This window comes from Microcaecilia unicolor, chromosome 7 (genome assembly GCF_901765095.1).
Source record: "Microcaecilia unicolor chromosome 7, aMicUni1.1, whole genome shotgun sequence".
NCBI lineage: Eukaryota > Metazoa > Chordata > Amphibia > Gymnophiona > Siphonopidae > Microcaecilia > Microcaecilia unicolor.
In genome coordinates, this window is record NC_044037.1 from 42,942,693 (window position 1) to 42,965,169 (window position 22,477).

General features: G+C 42.9%; 1 protein-coding gene across 1 annotated transcript in view; it reads right to left on the reverse strand.

Moving 5' to 3' along the window:
• Positions 1-22,477, reverse strand: part of ADGRG4 (adhesion G protein-coupled receptor G4) — a 194,138-nt gene that overhangs the window by 105,506 nt on the left and 66,155 nt on the right. The window lies entirely within an intron of this gene.

Below are 22,477 nucleotides of genomic sequence, written 5' to 3' on the forward strand. Positions count from 1 at the left end.
CACTTATGCCAGTCATAGACCTGGTGTAAACGCATATGCCTAAATAGCAGAGGTACACATTTTCTATAAGTTACGCACATGAGAGTACCGCCTATGCTAAATCCATGTATGTACCCACCTGTCAAATATGTGTTATATGAGACTTCTGCATATTTACAGAAAGCACTTAGGTAAAATTTTGGCATATACACCCATATGTGCATACACACACGTATATGCTAGATTCCTTATCAGGGTTAGCACTATTTTATGGATTTCTCTCCTTGGTGCTGTGAAGTAAGCCACTGTGTAATTGCTTCCTATTTTGTTTATGGCATGAAATCTAGTTAGCGTAGAATAATTACTTACATATCTGCTGTGAGATGAGTTAATGCATTATTTTACAAACATTAACTAAAAAAAATTTGAACTGAATATTTCTCTTCCAGATAATTGTAGTTGATTCAGGGAAGAAAAATTATCCTTTCTATTCAATAATTATTTAAATGTGCTTCAGTGTGCACTGTCACCTTATTGACTTTTTTTTCCTAGTAACTAAATGTATGTGTAGTGCACATTCCATTTTCTTCAGCATGGATTTGAAAAATGTTTCAAGACAGTTTAAATGCAACCCACAATTAGTACCGATCAATCGCTTTTTTATTTATTTGCAGACTCCAAACTTGAGGCCTCTTACTAAACTACGCTAGCGATTCCCATGCAGCAAATGTGATGCCGTTCATTCAAAATGAATGGGCTGCTGCGTATTTGTCATGCCAGAAATCACTAGAGCGGTTTAGTAAAAGAGGCCCTTGGTAAGGGAGAAAGCTAAAGACCGCATTATGAACAGATAAGCACTGATGTTGGCCCTTTTTTTGTTCTAAATAAGGTCTTCTAAGAATCTTAAGTATATCCACTTAAGCCCGCTCTTCAAAGCAGCTTCCCATTCTATTTAGGGTTCAGTGCAAGAGAATTCAATCTATTTTTATCAAGGGGCTCTCACCAGCTCTTTTTCTATTGGTATATCACTCTGCATTAATAAAATAGCTTAATAAGGGACTGCCAAAAAATCACTCCAGCACATTACTCAGCCTCTTCCACTGAACCTTCAGCAGTTCAGCAATGGCTCCATATATTGAAATTAAAATCAAGACAGAGAGAACAGAACACAGTGAGCATTTTAAAACAATTGCAGCCTAATGCAGCTGAACTAATCAGAGATGGAAAAGTCTCAGTGCCCTTCTGCATATCCTGAGTGTACCACAGAAAGCAGCCCCATTGTTGATGGAAATGGAGTGTGTGATGTTTGACAGGCAGAAGACAAAAAAGAACCCATGCATGCAAGTCTCACTCTTTACACTAAGTACATGTCACTGCTGACACCATCAGATCTTAACAGTACCAGCCTTTCTTTTTTACCATTATTCTGCTTAAACAAACAGAAGGTTAGGGTTTTATGAAGGTTAAGGGTCCGACCTTGGGACCTGGGTTACATGTAGCTAACCTAGGAGTAATTTTATAACTGTGCATACAAAAAAATCATCTGGTCAATATTCAAAATGATTTAACTCTCAGAAACGGCCACTGACCATTTAAATAGCTTGATCGAGGCTATCTGCTAATTTTCAGTTGCACTTAACTGGTTACTGCTGCTGAAACTGGTTAGTGCCTAACACAAAATGGGCTATTTTGGGGGCATTCTGGGGCGGAGTCAGCATGTGGGTGGTTAAGTGCCAATATTCAGCCAGGGGCTTAACCACAGGTGGTAGGCCCACCCAATTTGGGCTCAAGCCCACCCAGAAGCTCTGCAGGTTTGACAGCCTTCGGAGCAAGTTGGGCTCCGAAGGCTCCCGTGGTCCTGCATCTCACTCCCTTCACAACGTTTACATCAAAGTGTTGCCAGCAGCGGTAGCGATTCACATACACTACCTGCAGCTAACTCAGAAGTCTCCCCTCTGCCGTATATAGTGCCCACTCAATGCAACTTCCTCTTTTTGATTGGGCAGCGGTATGCGGCAGGGGGGAGGCTTCCGGGTTACCTGTGGGTAGCGTATGTGAATAGCTACCACTGCCAGCGGCAACCCTTTGATGTAAGAAACATTGTGAAGGGAGATGCAGGACCGCGGGAGCCTTCAGAGCCCAGCTTGCTCTCTCACCTGCCGGTACTGTCAAAGCTGCAGAGCTTTGTTTGTGAAGGAGGAGGGGATGTTCAGAAGGAGGATCACACAGGTAAAGTAATGCATGGAGGGGAGGGAAGGAAAGAGGTGCTACACATGGGGAAGGGAAAAGAGAGGGTTAGTTTTTGGAGGTGAGAGAGGGAGAGATGATGCATGGGGTACAGGGGAAGAGAGAAGAATTACTTGAGATGGGATGGGAGGGAGAGCTGTTGCATGGGTTGGTTGGAGGGAGAGGGAGAATTATTGGAGGTGGGGTGGGAGGGAGAGATGCTGCACAGGGGGGTAGGGAGTGAGGGAGAAAGCTGGACATGGGAGGGGAGGGGAGGGAGAGATGCTACATGCATTAGGGGAGACAAAGTATTGTAGGAGGTGGGGTAGGAGGGACATATGCTACATGAGGAGGGTAGAGGTGAGAGAGGGAGAAATGTTGGACATGGGGATGAAGGTGGAGGGGGAGGGAGAGATGCATGGGGGGAGAGAGAGGGAGAAATGCTTGATGTGGAGGGGGAGGGAGAGAGAGATGATAAGTAGTAGTAGTAGTAGTAGTAGATGCACAGGAACAGAGAGGGAGAAATGTTGGACATGGAAGTGGGAGGGAGGGAGAGAGAGATGCTGTAAGGGGTTGGGAGGGATGCTGTATGGAGAAGGAGGAGATAGAAAGAAAAAGAGATGTTGGACCCAGAGCGCAAGGAATGGAGACAGTGAGAGTGTTGTGGACGGTGGGAAAGAGGAAGGGACGAAGAGAGGTTGGACATGGGGGTGGAGGAGAGGGAGGGAGAGAAATGCACTAGAGGGGGAAGAGAAAAAGAGGGAGATTGTGGATCCATGGACAGAAGGGAGTGAGAGAGAGAGAGATGCTGGACAACTGGAGGAAGGGAAGAGAGAGGAAGAAATGCTGGACCACAGGGGAAGGGGGCCAGAAGATACTGGGGGGAGGTGGAAGGGACAGGGAGATATTAGGCTACAAGGATGGGGATGGGAGAAAGATGGAGCAGGCACCCTCGTGGAAATAGGAAGTTGTTTCAGAGGGGCGGGACACACGGAAGGAAGGATCAGGGAGGGGTGTTGGTTCCATGGTGGGGTGGGTGGAGTGGAGAGGGGAGAAAGTCAATACTGCAATTGACAACAGCTGGCATTGGCATAAGCGCGGACGCCCCCTAGGTACTCATCTGCATACAGCCTGACATCAGTGAGTCTGATTATATGTTGCTTCTCTTGATACTACAGTAGTTTCACTATCATAGATCATGGCTTTTCCCCCAGATCTGGTTTAGACCTATTCTTCTGGTGCAGTTTCTTCACTTCGTATTTCAGGTTCTCTCTCTCCAATAGCTCCCAAACATACCTCATCCAATCAGGCAGTTCTTCCCCTTCAGACACATTGCATAAGCACAGATTAGCCCAGCAGTCCCGGTCCTCTGTATCTTCCACCATTAAGTTCATCTTCCTCTAATTAGGGCTGCCAGCTCTCTACTATTCTCTTCAATTATCTCCTCCACTTCCCCCACTCTCTCCTCCACCTCTGACAGACCTATCTGACATCCCACCAGCCATCCAGCTCTCAATTTGCCCGACTTACTTAAGATCTCCTTCTTAAACTCTCATTTCTTTCATTATCGCATGGCTCATTAATATTTAGGTCATCATACAAGTTCCTCTACTCCTTCACTTACCTCCATCTCGTCTCTCACCTTGGCTGCATGGTGGAGCCAACTTTTATCTCTCTCAGCCCTGCAACTGAAACTTTTATAACAGTTTCTGAATGTCCCTTGAGGGTTTTTGGCATTCCTCCCAAAATGTAATTTGGAATCGGGGCTTCCTAGTCTTTGAAATCCACCTTTCTACTGGAAGTCAGGTGTTTTTCTTTTTTCTCAGGGCAACAATCTGACTAATGTTTTGAAGGAGGGGACTCCTCTGACAAGAACTCTGAGAAGACCTGCACTTTTCGGTGCCTTGAGAGGGAACTTGATTTGGTTCATTGTTTCTGGATGCTATTCTTTTTCTTTTTCCCTATAATACTATTTATAAAACTTCAGAAAACAATTCATTGTAGATAATGAAACAGAGGCATCTCATGTGGCCTGCCCCCCCCCCCCCCCCCCCCCCCCGCACCCCATTCAGACAATAATGCTGCATATTGTGACGTAGCAGGCCCAAAAGAAGCAGCTTAAATCTATATGCTACCTGAGGTAAGGGATAAGATGATTCCCTCTCAAGGCACCGAAACAAAACACTTGACGTGGACACATTTTGTCTATACAAGTTGCATCAGGGGTCGCCAGCTGCTGAATAATATTAATGCAATGGCTCAAGAATTCTGCAGTACTTCTAGTGAATACTGGATCAGTGGAAACTGCAATACTGCTTAGTTTTGACAAATACAAACTGACACTATCATTGATCAAACCAGCTCTCAAGCACAGGCTAGAACTTTGGCAACTGAGAAAAATATTATAGGCAATGAGCTGAAGAAAATATTAAAAACCCCTGAAATCTGTGTGAATGCCACTAGATAATAGCGCATATATGTAGGATAGAAGCTCTATTTTCCATTCCCTACTGAAATGATGTGATTTAATATAAACGACACTTTTAGTGGAAAATGCCATAATGAGATCCTATAGTTCAACAATTGCAAATTAATACATTCCCATTAAATTCTTTAAAATGGGTAGTTTTAAAATCAAAATAATTCAATCTTGCTCAACTTGCTGACATACATGTGACCATTACACAAAACCAAATAAAGTGTAAAATAAAAAACAGCACAAACAAGAGAAAACAAGACAAAAAAAGGAGAAAAGGGAAGAAAAGGAGTGAAGCCTCAAGCTAAACATCCCCTCCAAGATAAAACAACAGGACTACAGCAGAAACGATCATAGGCCCACTCCCTATCACTGACACAAAATGTGGCACAGGTGGAGAAAAAAGTCAAATGTCATTAAAAAAAACTCCACCCCAAATATATGAATAGTCACAGATTCTATAAATGGCGCCTAAAAATCCACTATTCTATAAGATACAGGCACAGTGTATAGAATACGCTTAGTCTATATCATAGCGCCTAAATCTACGTGCATCCATTTACGCCAATAAAAACCTGTTGTAAATCCTTGCACATAGATTTAAGCACATTGACACGTATTTTGTAATTATGCAGGGGAATGTTGGAATGCCCACGAAACACCCATAAATACGCCCATGAACACACCCCTTTTAAGCTACGTGCATTTATTTTGAACCGCACATTTTGCAATGTAGGCACAATTTTTTTTATAGAATACGCTTAGCGATTTCCTCGCATAAATTGTAATTATTGTCAATTAGTACTCGTTATTGCTTGTTAAGTGCTGTTACAAATGCTGATTATCTTGTTACACCAATTAGGTTACGCACATATCTTTGCGTGGAAACTAGGCGCCTTATATAGATTGCAGGGGAGTATGTCAACAAGCAGTCACTCAAAGCCAGGTGTGTGTGCAAAAAACAAACACAGTGGTACCGGAAGGAATGGTCTGAAATACAAGTAGACATATAATATACAGCAAATAAATATAACAACTGAAAAGCCCTCAACACAGGCATACAATCCAACTGGCACCAGATTAAAAACTCAACAAGGGGCCCCTCGTTTCGCCAAAGCTGCATCAGGAGAAAAGAGTTTTAGAAGAACACATACATGAGGCCGGGACTGTGCTGGACCTGGATGGAGTTGTTCGAGCTACGTTTTCAGCACTAGCTGTCGAAGATTCTTCCTTTGGACCTGGTAAATAGAAAAATAAGCCTGTTAAAATAATCTGGAAGCAGCGTGTGTGTCACTCACCTGTATACATCTCATAGAAAGCAAACAAGAAAGTAACTAGTAAAAAGGAATCCATTGCCTGGTATCTTTGTGTCAAGTTCAAGTTCAATTTATTCCTGATGTACCACCTATCATAAGACCTTAGTGGTTAACAATAATAATAAGCTAATGTAAAAAAGCGAGAAAGAAAAATGAATCTTCCAATTAACAGGACAGAAATAGAAAGAAAGCAAGAAAGAAAGGTGAGAATGTAAGAACAAAAGCGTTGCCATAATGGAACAGACCAAAGGTTCATGAAGCCCAATATCCTGTTTCCAACAGTGGCCAATCCAGGTCAGAAAACAGATTTTATGCTGTTTATCCTAGAAATAAGCAGTGGATTTTTTTTTTAGGAAATTATCAAAACCTTTTTAAAATCCTGCTAACCCAGCTAAGGTGGGCTATTACAGCACGGCATCACCAGATGTCCCAGGGCTCTCATCTCCCCATGCTTTTTTCATAGAGGTAAGTCTTTAAATGTGTCTTAAATTTCACACAGGATGATTCCAAATAAAGGGGAAGGTTATTCCAAAGGGAGGGGCAATGACATTGAGGGGTTTTTTTTTACTAAGCGGCGGTAAGCCCCACATGGACTTACTGCTCGCTAATCCGGAAAACTGCCGGCCCAACGTAGCTGCTGGTGATAGTTCCGGCTGGAGCGCACACCATTTCTAGTGTTCCGGGAAATTTATTTCCCCTAGCACAGTGCTAACCCAGCGGTAATGGGGCATTGCCGCATACTGCCCAGTTACCGCTGGGTTACCACAGGATCGCTTACCACCACCTTAATGTGTGGCAGTAAATGCTCTCCACTGCATGGCCACGCGGTAAGGGTTATCTTACTGTGTGGCCATTTTTAGGCGGGGGCTTTTTACTGGAACTCTGGGAAAACAACAATCTCTATATTAATCATTTGTAATAATATTAATTTTGTTCAAATTTTTCTGGTCTATTATCATTTTCAAAATCTTAACCATTTCCTACTCCTGTAGAACTTCATTTGCTGTATCAGTTTTTCATTCTCAAAGGATTCGATTATCCGTGTGGCTCACTAATAAGATAATATCTGAAGCAAAATTATTTACTACCACCGTTACGTCCTGGAGCGCCTTCCAGATGAGTTGGGAGGCGGGGATAGTGCTGGGCAGGCTTATACGGTCTGTGCCCTGAAGAGGACAGGTACAAATCAAAATAGGGTATACACAAAAAGTAGCACATATGAGTTTATCTTGTTGGGCAGACTGGATGGACTGTGCAGGTCTTTTTCTGCCGTCATCTACTATGTTACTATGTTACCTACTGCGGTAAAAAGGGCCCTGTGGTAGCATTCAGTTTCAGTTTGTTTTCTAAAGCTCAGGTCTGAACAGTATCCATCCCAGTTGTTACAGATTGGGTTGGGTCTGAATGTGAAGATGTCAGAAGGAGCATGATGTCATTGGCATATGATAGAAGTAGCTCTCCTAATCCTAGGTGTATTGAGCCAAGGGAAGAATATGAAGAAGTTAAACAAAATAGGGGAGCGTGGGGATCCTTGGGGGACACCACATTTTGGGATCCAATAGTTAGAGAGGTGTTTGTTTTGTTTTACAGCGTAACATCGGTTTGAGAGGAATTCGGTGAACCATTTGAAGACTGAGCCCGTTATTCCTATTTGATTCAGTCTTTCAAGTTATATTGTGTGGTCTACTGCATCAAACGTCACCGAAATGTCGAACTGGAGTAGAAGGACCTGATTCCCCTTACATAGAAATTATTTGACGTATGTTGTTAGAACTAGAAGCAGGGTTTCGGTACTGTTTGCAGTTCTGAATCCCAATCGGGACTGGTGTAAAGTGTAAAATGTGTCCAGATAATTTAGAAGTTCAATAATAATGCTTCTGCAACTATTAAAACAGAACTGAAAACTGAAAATCAGAGAAAGACCTGTACAGTGCAGCTCATCATCAGAACACTGAATAGGGCCAGGAAGGGTCAGTTTATACCACCTGGTTATTGTCTTGGGGAGAGAATCAGGGAAATAGGCTGAGCAGCTGCTTAATTTGAGAGCACCAACTGTGACCTACAACTCAAATTGCTCCAATGTCATTAGGCTGATTCCCTGTGAAAATCTTGAGGGGTTACACTTGATTGTCAATTGACTTTTCAACATCACATCTCACTATTGGTTAAGAACTGTTTCTTATGTGGCTGTCCCACATGAACTTTATCTCATGTCAACATCACTCTGTATTTGGAAACACCGGAGACTGCAAACGCACCTCCGGTACTATGTAAGCCACATTGAGCCTGAAAATAGGTGGGGAAATGTGGGATACAAATGCAACAAATAAATAAAGAAAATTAATTCATTCTACTGTATATGCTTACTTCTGGATCATAAGTCCCTGCATATATTAACTCATTCCTTGGTAATAAATTGCTTGGACTATTGCAGCTCACTTTTTCAAGATCTGCGTATACAAGATCTGAAATGTTTCCAACTAATATAAAATACAGACGTGAAAATCATTATCATGTTACCCAAAATCCTGCTGTAACACCAAATGTTTATTTTCTGATATATTTCCATTACTCATGATATACTGTAAGCCACATTGAGCCTGCAAAGAGGAGGGAAAATGTGGGATACAAATGCAATAAATAAATAATAAAATCATCTGAAGTGCTACAAGGATGGACCATGTAACCACCCCCACCCCCTGCTCTTACAAGAACACTGACTATCAGTAGCCTGTAGAATTCTCTATCCAGTCCTCACATTAATATATCAGATCCTGTCCTTGGCAGACACACAAAGGTAACAGCACTCAGCATCTCTTCACTATTTCTCACACCTCCACCTCTCCTCTCTCAACCAGGGGCGTAGCTACGGGTGGGCCTGGATGGGCCCGGGCCCACCCAATCTTGGCTCAGGCCCACCCAAATGACGACGACTGGAACGGCGACTTTTTTACTCGAAGTCGCAGCGATGAACGGGCGGGCAGCGCTTCGGTAGTAAAAGCAACAAGGAGGCAGGTCGACTGCTCCATCATTCGCTTCCCTGCTTGCCCTCTGCGTCCCGCCTTCCTCTGACGTTATTTCCTTTCAGGCAGGCGGGACGCCAAGAGGGCAGGGAAGTGAAGTACAGAGTCGAACCTACCTCCTTGTTGCTTTTCCTACCGCTGCCTGCCCGCTCGTTCGTCGCTGCAACTTCGGGAGTGCAAACAGCAAGCAAACCTGTGAGCTGCTTCATCCACGTTGTCCTTACAGGTGGCTGGGAGATGCTGCGAAGGGGGAGAGGGGGGGAGACGCTGGACAGAAGGGGGAAGGGGATGGGCAGAAACAGGATGGGCAGGGGAGAGAGGAGAACTGCTGGACAACAAGGATTGATGGAGGGGATAGGGGAGAGAGGAAATTTGCTGGAGATGGATGGAGGAGAGGGCAGAGGAGAATGGAGAGTTGCTGGATGGAGCGGAGGGCAGGGGAAGGAGGAGAATTGCTGGGGATGGATGGAGGGGAAGGGGAGAGAGGAGAATTGCTGGGGATGGATGGATGGGGGGAGAGAGGAGAATTGCTGGGGATGGATGGAGGGAAAAGGGGAGAGAGGAAATTTGCTGGAGATGGATGGAGGAGGGGCAGGGGAGAATGGAGAGTTGCTGGAAGGAGCGGAGGGCAGGGAAGAGAGGAGAATTGCTGGATAACAGGGATTGATGGAGGGGATAGGGGAGAGAGGAAATTTGCTGGAGATGGATGGAGGAGAGGGCAGGGGAGAATGGAGAGTTGCTGGACGGAGCGGAGGGCAGGGGAAGGAGGAGAATTGCTGGACATGGATGGATGGAGGGGAAAGGGGAGAGAGGAAATTTGCTGGGTATGGATGGATGGAGGGGAGGGCAGGGGAGAGAGGAGAATTGCTGAACATGCAGGGGACAGAGGACATTTGCTGGATATGGGTGGATGGAGGAGATGGCAGGGGAGAATGGAGAGTTGCTGGACAGATGGATGGAGGGAGGGGAGAAAAGTCAGGGAGGAGATGCGCATGGATGGAGGGGAGGGAAGAGAGCAGAAATGCTGGACATGGATGGAGTGGAGGGTAGGAAAGAGAGGAAAAATGTTGGACAAGGATGGAGGGAAGGAAAGATAAAGGAAGGAGATGCGCATGGATGGAGGGGAGGGAAGACAGGAAGTAGATGCACATGGATGGAGGGAAGTGAGGAGAAATGCTGGACATGGACGGAGGGAAAACTGCTGAGTTTAAGGGCTGGTTTGGAACACGTTGAGGGCAGGAACTGAAACTCGAGGAAGGATAGGGACAGGGCTACAGATGGTAGACAGGACACAGGAGGATGGTGGACATGGTGAGAGAAAAAATATCAAATGGAAAGAAGACACTGCATAAAACAGAAGAAACTGGGACCAAAGCGAATAGATCGGACAACAAAGGTAGAAAAAAGTATTTTATTCAGAATTTATTAATTGGAATATGTCAGATTTTTGAAATGTGCATCTGTGATATTTTGCATGTAAGTTTCAATTTTTCTGGAATTGATGCATGCTGAGTCTGACTTCTTGAGTTAACTTTCCAGTTCAGTATTTTGCCTTCATATTTTTTGATTTCTAGTTCATTGTGTCATGTCTGTTGTTTCATGTGTTTTTCATGTGTAATCAAGGTGCAGTATTCTCTAGCGTGTAGTATTTGCAGCCCTTTTGTTTTGCTTTTTTTTTTCACGAGGTAGTGTATTGGTGTTTTAGAGCCTAGTGTAATTACAGTTCTGCCTTTTCAAGCATAAGGTTGTAGCTCATCCTGTCCTTGGAATTAGTGCTGTTATGGTTTAGTAAGGGTATAAATGTGTTTTTGCACAAGTTTGTGTATAGCATTTTGTAGTGGAGAGATTGTGGGATAATGTAATTATATTTAAAAATATCAATTTTTCCATTAAGTATGTATGTGGTTATACTGATGCAGGGCAGCTGTTGGGCAGACTACTTAGAAAACCATCATCAAGTGAATTCTAAGGCATTATTTTGTAGGATCCCAAGAGACACTACTCATATAGACAGTGCATGCCCACCCATATTAGCTCTGGGCCCACCCAAAATCTCAGGTCTGGCTACGCCACTGCTCTCAACAACACAGTAAAACCACAAATGGGTCTAAAGACAGGTTTAGCCTTACTCTAGATACTTTTAAAGCAGATCTTATTCCCAGCATTTTTCTCTCCGCCCCCAGGAAGTCATTTTGCTATCTGATAACATTAATCACGTAACACCACCCATGTCACACCCTTGAAATGCCTCCTCTAGGAATGTCTTCTTTTCAGCGGCTACCAGACTTGGGTGTTTTTGGGGGGGGGGGGGGGGGTGGATTGATTTGATTATATGTGTTAGACGTTTTTCTGTGAGAAATAGGTTTATTTGCCTGTTATGTCATTTTTTGAACTTTTCCTGTTGAACTTTCATTTTGTAGAGAAGCTATTATTATTATTATTATTATTATATTTTCTCTGAAGAGGTCCTCTTGCACCAGGTCTTCTTCTTCACATGTTTTTTTGTTCTACCACTACCTTTTTCTGTTTTTTTTTTTTATTTTCATGTTCAGTATTGTTCTTCTTTCTTTTGTCTTGAAATTATCAATAGAAATCAAATAAAATAAAACATGGAAAAGAAAATAAGATGATACCTTTTTTATTGGACATAACTTAATACATTTCTTGATTAGCTTTCGAAGGTTGCCCTTCTTCGTCAGATCGGAAATAAGCAAATGTGCTAGCTGACAGTGTATATAAGTGAAAACATGCAAGCATTACTATGACAGTCTGACAGGGTGAGAGGATGGGGGTGGGTCGGAGGTATGCATGGGGACATCAAAGCATATCATTGATATTCTAACAGGATGGGTGTGGATAGGTGAGGGGTGGGGTGATCAACAGAGACATACAGCTTTATGGTTTATACTGGGCTAGGAACCCCAGATCCTTGTTAAGTCCTTTCTGTTGGGTGTTAAAATATTCAATCATTCTGACTTCAAAGGTCTTACGTTCTTGTATGGTTTTAAAGTTACCTTTCAGTATTCTCACTGTGAAATCACTGGTACAGTGTCCTGGTTCTGTGAAGTGCTGTCCCACCGTGGTGGGGGCCCTACTGGCTGTATTGTTCATGTGATGTCTATGTAAATTGAATCTTGTCTTAAGCATCTGGCCTGTTTCTCCAATATAGCATCCTTCGTTACATTTTTTACACTGAATGATATATACCACATTGGAAGATGAGCAAGTGAAAGATCCCTTTATGTTGAATATCTTTCCTTTGTGGGTAACTGTGGGGTCCTGTGAAATATTTTGGCATAGTTTGCAACTGGATAAATTACAGGGACGTGTGCCCTTCTGTTCCTTTTCAGTCTGTGATGGAAGTTTACTTCTGATTAGCTTGTGTTTTAAGTTGGGTGGTTGTCGGAAGGCCAGTACTGGTGGGGATGGGAATATCTCTTTCAGTAATTCATCCTCCTGGAGTATAGGTTGTAGATCTCTTATGATTTTCCTCAGTTTTTCCAGCTCTGGATTGTATGTCACTACAAGGGGAATTCTGTCTGTGGATTTTTTCTCCTTGTACTGTAGCAGATTCTCCCTGGGTGTTTTGAGGGAGGAGGCAATATTCTTGGAGATTATTTTGGGGTTGTAGCCTTTCTGTTTGAAGGATGCACTCAGGCTTTTAAAGTGTCTGTCTCTGTCCCCTGGGTCAGAGCAGATACGGTGGTATCTTGTGGCTTGGCTGTAAATGATGGATCTTTTTGTATGTGAAGGATGGAAGCTGAAGTTGTGGAGGTAGCTGCATCTGTCTGTGGGTTTCTTGTATATAGATGTTTGTATACAGCCATCACTGATTGAGACCGTGGTGTCCAAAAAATTGACTTTTTCTGGGGAGTAGTCAATTTTGAATCTGATTGTAGGATGGTATGTATTGAAGGCAGAATAAAATTGTTTCAGAGTTTCTTCTCCCTCCGTCCAAATCATAAAAATGTCATCGATGTACCGGTAGTATTTTAGAGGTTTGGTCTGGTGTGTATTCAGAAATGTCTCTTCCAGCTCAGCCATAAAAAGGTTGGCATATTGGGGTGCTGTCCTGGTGGCCATCGCAGTGCCCATTATTTACAGATAGATATCATTGTTAAAGCGGAAGTAGTTGTGAGTTAAAATGAATTTGATTAATTTTGTAATAGTTTCTGGTGAGTATTGATGGTCCAGTGTGGATTTTTTTAGGAGTCTTCCACATGCAGCTATGCCATCCGCATGTGGAATGTTGCTGTATAGTGATTCTACATCCATCGTGACCAGAAGGGTGTTAGGTGGTAATTGCTTGATATTTTTCAATTTATTCAGAAAGTCTGGGGTGTCTTGTATGAAGCTGTTAGTTTTGTGTATGAGAGGTTTCAGAATTCCCTCTATGAATCCAGATATTTCTTCCGTGAGTGTGCCAATACCTGATATGATTGGTCTGCCAGGGTTTCCCGGTTTGTGGATCTTGGGTAGCATGTAGAATGAGCCCACAGCAAGTTGGTTTGGTATGAGTTTCTTCAGGTGAGGTTGCGCTTGTGTAGGAAATGTTTTGATAAGGTCTTTCAGTTGTTTTGTGTAATCCTGTGTGGGGTCCTCAGTTAGTTTTCTGTAGTATTTATTGTCTGAGAGCTGTCTGTGCCCCTCTTCAATGTATTTTTGTATGTCCATAATTACCACTGCGCCTCCTTTGTCTGCGGGTTTGATGATAATGCGTTCGTTAGTTTGTAGGGTTCTTATGGCCGCTCTTTCTGGTGGGGTAAGATTGTACAGGATTCTCTTTTGTTTGTTGGAAAGTTGGGATTTCACCGTATGTCTGAAACTTTCTATGTAATTATCCAGCTTGTAGTTTTGTCCCTCCTGTGGGGTGAAATAAGTGAAATAAACTCTCATGAAACACCTAGCACCCACCTGGGGCTAATCCTACAGCCACCTGGAGGGTCTGTCCCTAGAACAGCTCAGGTCAGCCTGCACCTGCCACTTGTGCTCAACACTAGTACCCTCCACCCCACCAACTGGATCTCATTTGCCGCTGGGCGAGTCTCCAACTCTCAAGTTATTCCCCAGTGATTTCTAGGTTACTGGGGCCACACTTTCAGGGGATCCACAGTTCCTGGGAAGCACTCACAGACCCAAAACACAAACTACCAGATTTCTTAGTCAGAGAGCCAATAACTAATAGGTTTATTGTCACAAGATTTGAAGAGTGAACCGTATAAAACAGATGGAAAATTAACAGGCAAATAATAAGTAAAAAAAAAAACTATCTAACACTTGTTCACTACCTGAAATTTAACTGCTCACAAGTCTAAACAGGGCCTCAGGTCAGATATGTTTATCTCTGTGCTTCCTAGCTGAGACTAAAAAATTACCTCACAGCTTTGGCGGGAAAAAGAAATCTGTCACTTTTGGTACAGCTTTAAAAAAAAAAAAGACAATCGCCATCTACTACTACTACTACTACTATTTAGCATTTCTATAGCGCTACAAGGCGTACGCAGCGCGCACAAACATAGAAGAAAGACAGTCCCTGCTCAATGAGCTTACAATCTAATAGACAAAAAATAAAGTAAGCAAATCAAATCAATTAATGTGTACAGGAAGCAGGAGAGGAGGGTAGATGGAGGCAAGTGGTTACAAGTGGTTACGAGTCAAAAGCAATGTCAAAGAGGTGGGCTTTCAGTCTAGATTTAATTAAGAAAAATACATATCATCAGTAAAATAATACAGTTCTTAGGCTTAGAAACCCACTGTTTCATCACATAAACAAAGAAAGTGAAAAGAATCATTTTTATTTGCACTGTCAGAATAGCAGCTATACTGAGTATGGTTTTACAGATGAAACCATCACAATCTGAGTCGACAATATTTTACTAAGCTAAAAACAGACATTTCTGTTGCTGCAAGAGTTATTCTGAACTGACTCACAGTAGATGTGATAATTACTTTTGGTTTATCTGCCGTTAATTCAATAAGTGACTCAGTCTCAATCCAGAATTTATTCACTGAATCACTACCACACAGTAATATTATAATGATGTTAACAATGACAACTGAGAATAGCATAATGCCCTGAGTATTATGTGCAGCAGCAGACTGGCTGTCATATCTCAAAAAAGATATAACAGAATTTAAAGAGAAGGGCAATCAAAATTATTAAGGGAGTGGAACAGCTCACCTATGACAAAAGGTTAAAGAAGTCAAGGCCCTTAAGATTGGAGAAGAGACGACTGAGAGATGATAGAGGTCTATAAGTTCATGAGTGGGGCAGGTAGGCAAAAGGTTCTTTATCCTCCCAGATACTTCTAAGTTAAGGGGACACTCCAAGAAACTAATTGGTAGCAGATTTAAAATGAATTGGAAAAGATATATTTTTTTCAGTCCATATCTAATTACACTATGGAATGTGTTGGCCCGAGGATTTGGCCAAGGCTAATAGAACAGATGAGATCTGGACAAGTTTCTGGAGGATTGTCCATTAACAATTATTAGCCAGACAGGCATGGGGATCGCTACTTCTTACGTCTGTACATAAGTACATAAGTACATAAGTAGTGCCATACTGGGAAAGACCAAAGGTCCATCTAGCCCAGCATCCTGTCACCGACAGTGGCCAATCCAGGTCAAGGGCACCTGGCACGCTCCCCAAACGTAAAAACATTCCAGACAAGTTATACCTAAAAATGAGGAATTTTTCCAGTCCATTTAATAGCGGTCTATGGACTTGTCCTTTAGGAATCTATCTAACCCCTTTTTAAACTCCGTCAAGCTAACCGCCCGTACCACGTTCTCCGGCAATGAATTCCAGAGTCTAATTACACGTTGGGTGAAGAAAAATTTTCTCCGATTCGTTTTAAATTTACCACACTGTAGCTTCAACTCATGCCCTCTAGTCCTAGTATTTTTGGATAGCGTGAACAGTCGCTTCACATCCACCCGATCCATTCCACTCATTATTTTATACACTTCTATCATATCTCCCCTCAGCCGTCTCTTCTCCAAGCTGAAAAGCCCTAGCCTTCTCAGCCTCTCTTCATAGGAAAGTCGTCCCATCCCCACTATCATTTTCGTCGCCCTTCGCTGTACCTTTTCCAATTCTACTATATCTTTTTTGAGATACGGAGACCAGTACTGAACACAATACTCCAGGTGCGGTCGCACCATGGAGCGATACAACGGCATTATAACATCCGCACACCTGGACTCCATACCCTTCCTGTGAATGAGCAACTGGAGGAGTAGCCTATTGGTTAGTGCAGTGGAGTGCAGGAGTAGCCTAATGGTTAATGCAGTGGGTTGAGATCCTGGGGAACTCGGTTCAAATCCCACTGCAGTTTAATAGTTAGTGTAGTGGGCTGAGATTGTGGGGAACTGGGATTGATTCCCACTGCAGCTGCTTGTGACCCTCTGGGTACAAATAATCTTAGGTTGTGAGCCCATTAGGGACGTACCTGCAAAATAGTATGTTTGTACACCACTTTAACTGTATCTATAGAAAGGCAGTATATCAAGTGTGGAATAAAACATAACTGGAAATGCCATAAGAACATAAACACCTATATAATAAGCCAGATACTTCCTGTATGGCCTCTGCTAGAGATAGGATGTTAGACTTGATGGACCATTGGTTGGTTTGAGCAGCATGGCACCTCCAATGAGTGAAGCAGATCTATTTAATTTGCTACATTTGCACTTTCACGTTGCATTCCTAGGTGATTTCAGCATTGCTTTTGTTTCCTCTCAATATCCCACCCAAAATTATGCCTTAGTTGCTTTAATTGAAGAAAATATAGAAAACAAAATCTCATAGAATGGAATGATGGCAATTGTCTCCACATTTCCTGGGAGTGAGACCACAAATACTATCTGCACTATTGCCAGTTAGATTATTGCAATATAATTTACCTAGGAAGCCCAAAATACGCATTGAAAAAGCTCCAGTCCATTCAAAATACTGCAATAAGACATTTTTTTCTTTAAAAAGGTAAGATAGGGTTTCTCAGTTTTACATTAAACTACATTGGCTTCCAGTAGAGGCAAGGATTTTGCTTAAACTGGCATGTTTTTTTAATTTAAAATCTTAAAAGGAACAGCTCCCTAGTATGTGTATGATCGCTTTTTACTTACCAATTTATCTAACTCAAACAGGAATCTTAATTGCTTTATTTTCCAACAACTAGAGGTATAAGGAGATTAAAATTGTTTGAAAAATTATTGGCCTTTCAGGCAGCAAAATTTGGAAAGGAGGTATCCCTCCTCTTAGATTTTTCATTGAACAATAAACTGTGCAGACAGAATGCTAAAATGTTTCATTTTCAACCATATGTTCTAGACTGAGAGAATTAACAATGTTTGATTTTACAGTCATTTGTATTTTGAATTTTTTAATTATTTTTTGGAAGGGGGTGTGCCATGGGCAGAGAATGGGCATGTCTGTGTTAACCAGCTAGCTCATTGTGATTAGCATGTGCTAACTGATTAACATGGAGTTAACACAGAAGCAGCACCTACCACCTCCTAAACAGGAAGCAGTAAGTGCTCCCACATTCATTTTTTTGCAGATCTTGCACACTAATAGAAAAATTAGTATGGGACTTTCAAAAAGAAAAAAAAAACATTATTTTAGGGCAACATTAAAAATGGGCTAAGCGTTTTGGAAATTCTCAAGTTAAAACATGCATTTTAGTAAAAGGGCCCCTTGAGGGTCGCTAACAGGTCAGGTTTTCAGGATAGCACTAATGGATGTGCATGAGTCAGATTTGCATACAAGGGAGACAGTATGCTTGCAGATCTTTCTCATGCATATTCATTAGGGCTATCCTGAAACCCTGACCTGTTTCCAACCCTCAAGGACTAAACTTGTATATTCCCGAACTATTACATCTTCCCAGTTTATCATGATTTGCTTCAATTCCTCTGAAACACCATCAAAGAATGTTTCCAGCATGGGTATCTCCTGGACATCCTCCCCAGTAAAGATCAAAGTAAAGAATTAACGTATTTTTTTTTCTTTGCTATACTAATTTGTCCCCTGAGAGCACTTTTACTTCAACTTCCTTGCAGGTTTCTTGCTTTGAAATCTTTTAAAAATGTTTTATTATGAACTTTTGTCTCTGTTGCACGCTTCTTTTCAAATTCTCTCATAGCCTATCATATTAACCCCCCCCCCCCTTTTTACAAAGCCGCGCAGTAATGCCGGCACAGCCCATTAACTTTGGGGCCTTTTTACTAAGCTACGGTAAAAAGTGGCCTACAGTAGTGTGGGTGAGAGGTTTGGGCGCATGCTGGGCCATTCTTTTTTACCATGGCTGGGGAAAAATTTTTCTAGTGGGCCGGGAAATGGGCATGCGCTGAAATTAAAACTAGCACGCACCTATTTACATCCTGTGCCCTTACTGCCACTCATTGACCTAGCGGTAAGAGCTCATGCACAGCACGCGCCAACTGCTGATTACCGCTGGCAACACCCCCATGATAGAAAATAGAAAATTTCTACCATAGGATTTGGCATGTATCAAACTCAGAATTACCACCGGGTGCATGCACTAGCCCTGTAGTAGTGCTGATTTGGCGCATGCTACCCACGCATTAGCCTTCCTGCGCCTTAGTAAAAGGGCCCCTATGAACGGCATTACCACACTGGCAGCCGCTAATGCGTCTTTGTAAAAGGGGGAGGGTAATTGGGATGCCGGTAATTGGGAAACAAAAACGGGAGCTGGGCAGATTTCTACGGTCTACGCCCTGAGAATAGATAGGGATGGACTGGAGTGTAAATTTTAAGGGGCTTCGGCGTTAGCTTCAGAACTTAGTACAAGAACAGTACTGGGCAGACTTCTACGGTCTGTGACCTGAGAATGGCAAGGACAAATCAAACTCGGATATACATATAAAGTATCACATACCATGTAAAATTAGTTTATCTTGTTGGGCAGGCTGGATGGACCATACAGGCCTTTATCTGCCGTCATTTACTATGTTACTATGTTACTTGCTACATTTTATCTGTAGCTTCTAATCATATAAATAAGCTAATACAATTTATAGAGGGGAAAAGAGGGGAAAAAGAAAACAAAACGGGGTGATGAGTCAAAAACATCAGAAAAACCAGTCAAGCTCTGTAAACCTGAGCAAGTCGAAGGAAGCTCGGCACAGAGAACTGATGCTCCAGAGTTGTCCACCTTCGTATCGAAGACGGCATTTGATGATGAATAAAATTAACTTGCATTTAAAGATATGCAATTAATATGCAGTTTCCATACCAACAACTTGATTTTTCAGATTGCATAGCTATCTGTACCCTCAGAAATAAATAGTTTCCTACATTTTATCACACGTTCCCACCACAAAGTTGCTGGTGTAGGTAATTAAGGGCTCTGATGACAAATTTACAGAGCACAATCAGTGTATAACTGAATTACAGGATTTTGACAAACAACTCAGAAGCTATATAAATTTAAAGATGTTTGTGTCATTGTCATTTTTGTTCTTCTTTTTTTTTTTTTACAATCCATTGCTGAAGGTAAGCATATGATTTCCTGTTTCTGCTTAGCAACATGAAGTATTTAGGCATAAATTCCACAGTTGGTTGGAAAAGTAATAAAGAATGGAGAATGAAATTTACAAGGCAATAAAAGTATGTGAAGGTTAGTGTGCTATAAAAACACCTAGCAGTTGACAAATTCTCAAACAATTAAAGTTTACAGTCTCAGCTACCAATATAAAGTATTTTTATCCCTTCTGACTAAAGATTGCTCAGTGCAGTATATATCATGCTATGAGCCACTCTGACAGCTCCTGTGCTTGAACTCAGGTTGATCTACCCCACTGCTAAATTTGTTTTTTTTTGTCCCTGTATATTTAAGCAATCAGTACTGTGAATGAACTGCACTTTTTTCCTCCAAACAAAATGTATTTTGTTTTTGGACTGTTGTGCAGCCTGGCCTAACAGGAAATAAGATGTGATAGAGTTTAAACATGTGGAAAGAAGAAACTTACAGAAGTTACACTGGCAGGAAAAAATGAGAGGGGGGAAGTGAAACATTCCAGGGGAAGGCAAAAAAAAGGGTGAGAAACAGAGAGTGGCCAGGACCACTGTCGGCAGGGTTGCGGTTAAGCTGCAGAATTGGGCGGCTTTTCGGGAACGGCTGTGGGGAATTTTCGAATCGCGTGGGTTGCGGGGATTTGGGCGGGTTTTCGAGCGGCCGCGGTGCGGGATTGGGTGGGTTTTTGCGGCCGCCGATTGGCCGGTTTTCCCGCTGCCGGGGCTTCTATTGGTCCAATTTGGTCCAATAGAAGCTTTTCCGGGGCATTTATTGGTCCAATTTGGTCCAATAGAAACCTTTCAGGGGCGGGGGTGACGTCAGGGGTGACGTCGGGGGCGGGGCTAGTGACATCGGGGGCGAGGCTAGTGATGCAGGAGGCGGGGTTAGTGACACGGGGGCGGGGTTTGTGATGCAGGGGGCGGGGTTCGGTGACGCGGGGGCGGGGGTTGGCTGCGGGCGGTTTTTGGGCGGGTTTACGGCTGGTTTTGGGCTGGGAAAATTTTTCACAGCTGGCAACCCTGGCCAGGACTGCAGTGCAGACCTCACAGGAGGAGGGGGAAACAACCAGGGCCAGTGTTGGGAGGGAGGGCAAACAGGGCAGTTGCCTGCCGCACAGCTCCAGGGGACCCCATGGTCCAGGAATCTCTTCCCCTTCTCCCCACCACAGTCCGTCTCCTCCTCCCTTCCTGATCTTCTTTAAAAATTTATTTCCCTTCTCAGAGGGGTCCCGGTGTGGCAGCCATTCTCACAAGCTGCCTGCGGCTGCCCCGAAGCTTTCCCTCTCTGCCACAATCTGCCCCCCCCCCCCCAAGCAATTTCCTGTTTCCACCTGAGTGGATTGTGGCAGAGAGCAGAAGTTTTGGGACAGCCAAAGGCAGCTTATGAGGATGGCTGCCGCGCCGGGGCCCCTCTGAGAAGGGAAATAAAAATTTTAAACAAGACCGCAAGGTACAGGAAGGGAGGGAAATGGACTGTGGTGGGCAGAAAAGAAGGAGATGCTCATACCTGTATTAGCAATGCAGGTGGGGAGATAGGAGGGGGGATCAAGGATCAGGGGCCCCTCCTTAATTTCTGCCCTGGGCCCCATCATGTCTAAAACTGGCACTGGAAACAAACAAGCAGGAAAACACGACAGGGTGGTCCTTTTGGATTCTGAAAGCATTCTATGTACTTCATGAAATGTATGAAAATGGTCTTGTAGAGTTCCTGCTTCAGATCCTTCCACTTTTAATAACATTAGACATTTTGGGGCCCTTTTACTAAGCTGTGCTAAAACGTGGCCTGCACTATGACTAGAGCATGGGTTTCCCACACGCTGAGGACACTGTTATCCCAGCTTTAAAATGGATGCATTTCCTACTTCCCTCATTAATGGTCATGTGTTAATTTCCCAATTAGCGCATAGCTATTAGCACGGAAGCCCTTATCAACACCTATTTTCCAGGTGTTAGTCCTAGAATTTTTGAAAAGAATAAGAGATTCACCTCTACCCATTCCACTCCACTCAGTATTTTATAGACCTCTATCATATCATATCTATCATCTTTTCTAATTGTGCTGTATCTTTTTTGAGATGCAGTGACCAGAATTGCACACAGTATTTGAGGTGCGGTTGCACCATTGAGTGATACAAAGTCATTAACATTCTCATTTTTGTTTCCTATTCCTTTCCTAATAATTCGTAACATTCTACTTGCTTTCTTAGCTGCCGCTGCACACTGAGCAGAGGGTTTCAACATATCAACGATGACAGTAATTCTTAGTGTAAAACCTAGCATCACGGAGCTATGGTTCGGGTTCCTCTTTCCCACATGCATCACTTTGCAGTTGCTCACATTAATACAATTCATATACTCTGGAGCATCCCATTATTCAATCTGTTCCAAGTTTGAGTAAACCCTTCATGGTTTGGAACTGATATCTACATCTGGCCTGTTTTATTGACTGCTAGAGGTATGCAGAATGGGCAGCGTGCCAGCCAGCCTTTGCTAGTTCTAGTCCTGACCCAAAACCAGTCCAACAACGCTTTAAGTAACCTGCCCTGATGCTCACCAGGCAAACTAGGCTTACATAAAGTGTTTCCTGAACGAACAGAGAATGAGCTGGCACACTAAAAAATCTACTAGTTGAATCTGGAATAAAAAGACTAAGGAGACAATGCAGAAAGCTACCGCAGGCAGAAGTGCATTCTCAACAAGTGGTCTGTGTGCTCGTTACTGGCCGCATGATACAGAAAGGGTTTCAGCACTGTAGTTAACTTGCGTAGTAGACATCAGCACACAATGTATTAAAATGTATGGCAATGAGACTACTAATTAATCCACAGCAATGCAGAGGACTTTTAAAGCTATGTGCTGATGTCTTCCGGGCTAGTACAACAAGAGAAATGTACTGCCAAGTCTGAGGCAGCAT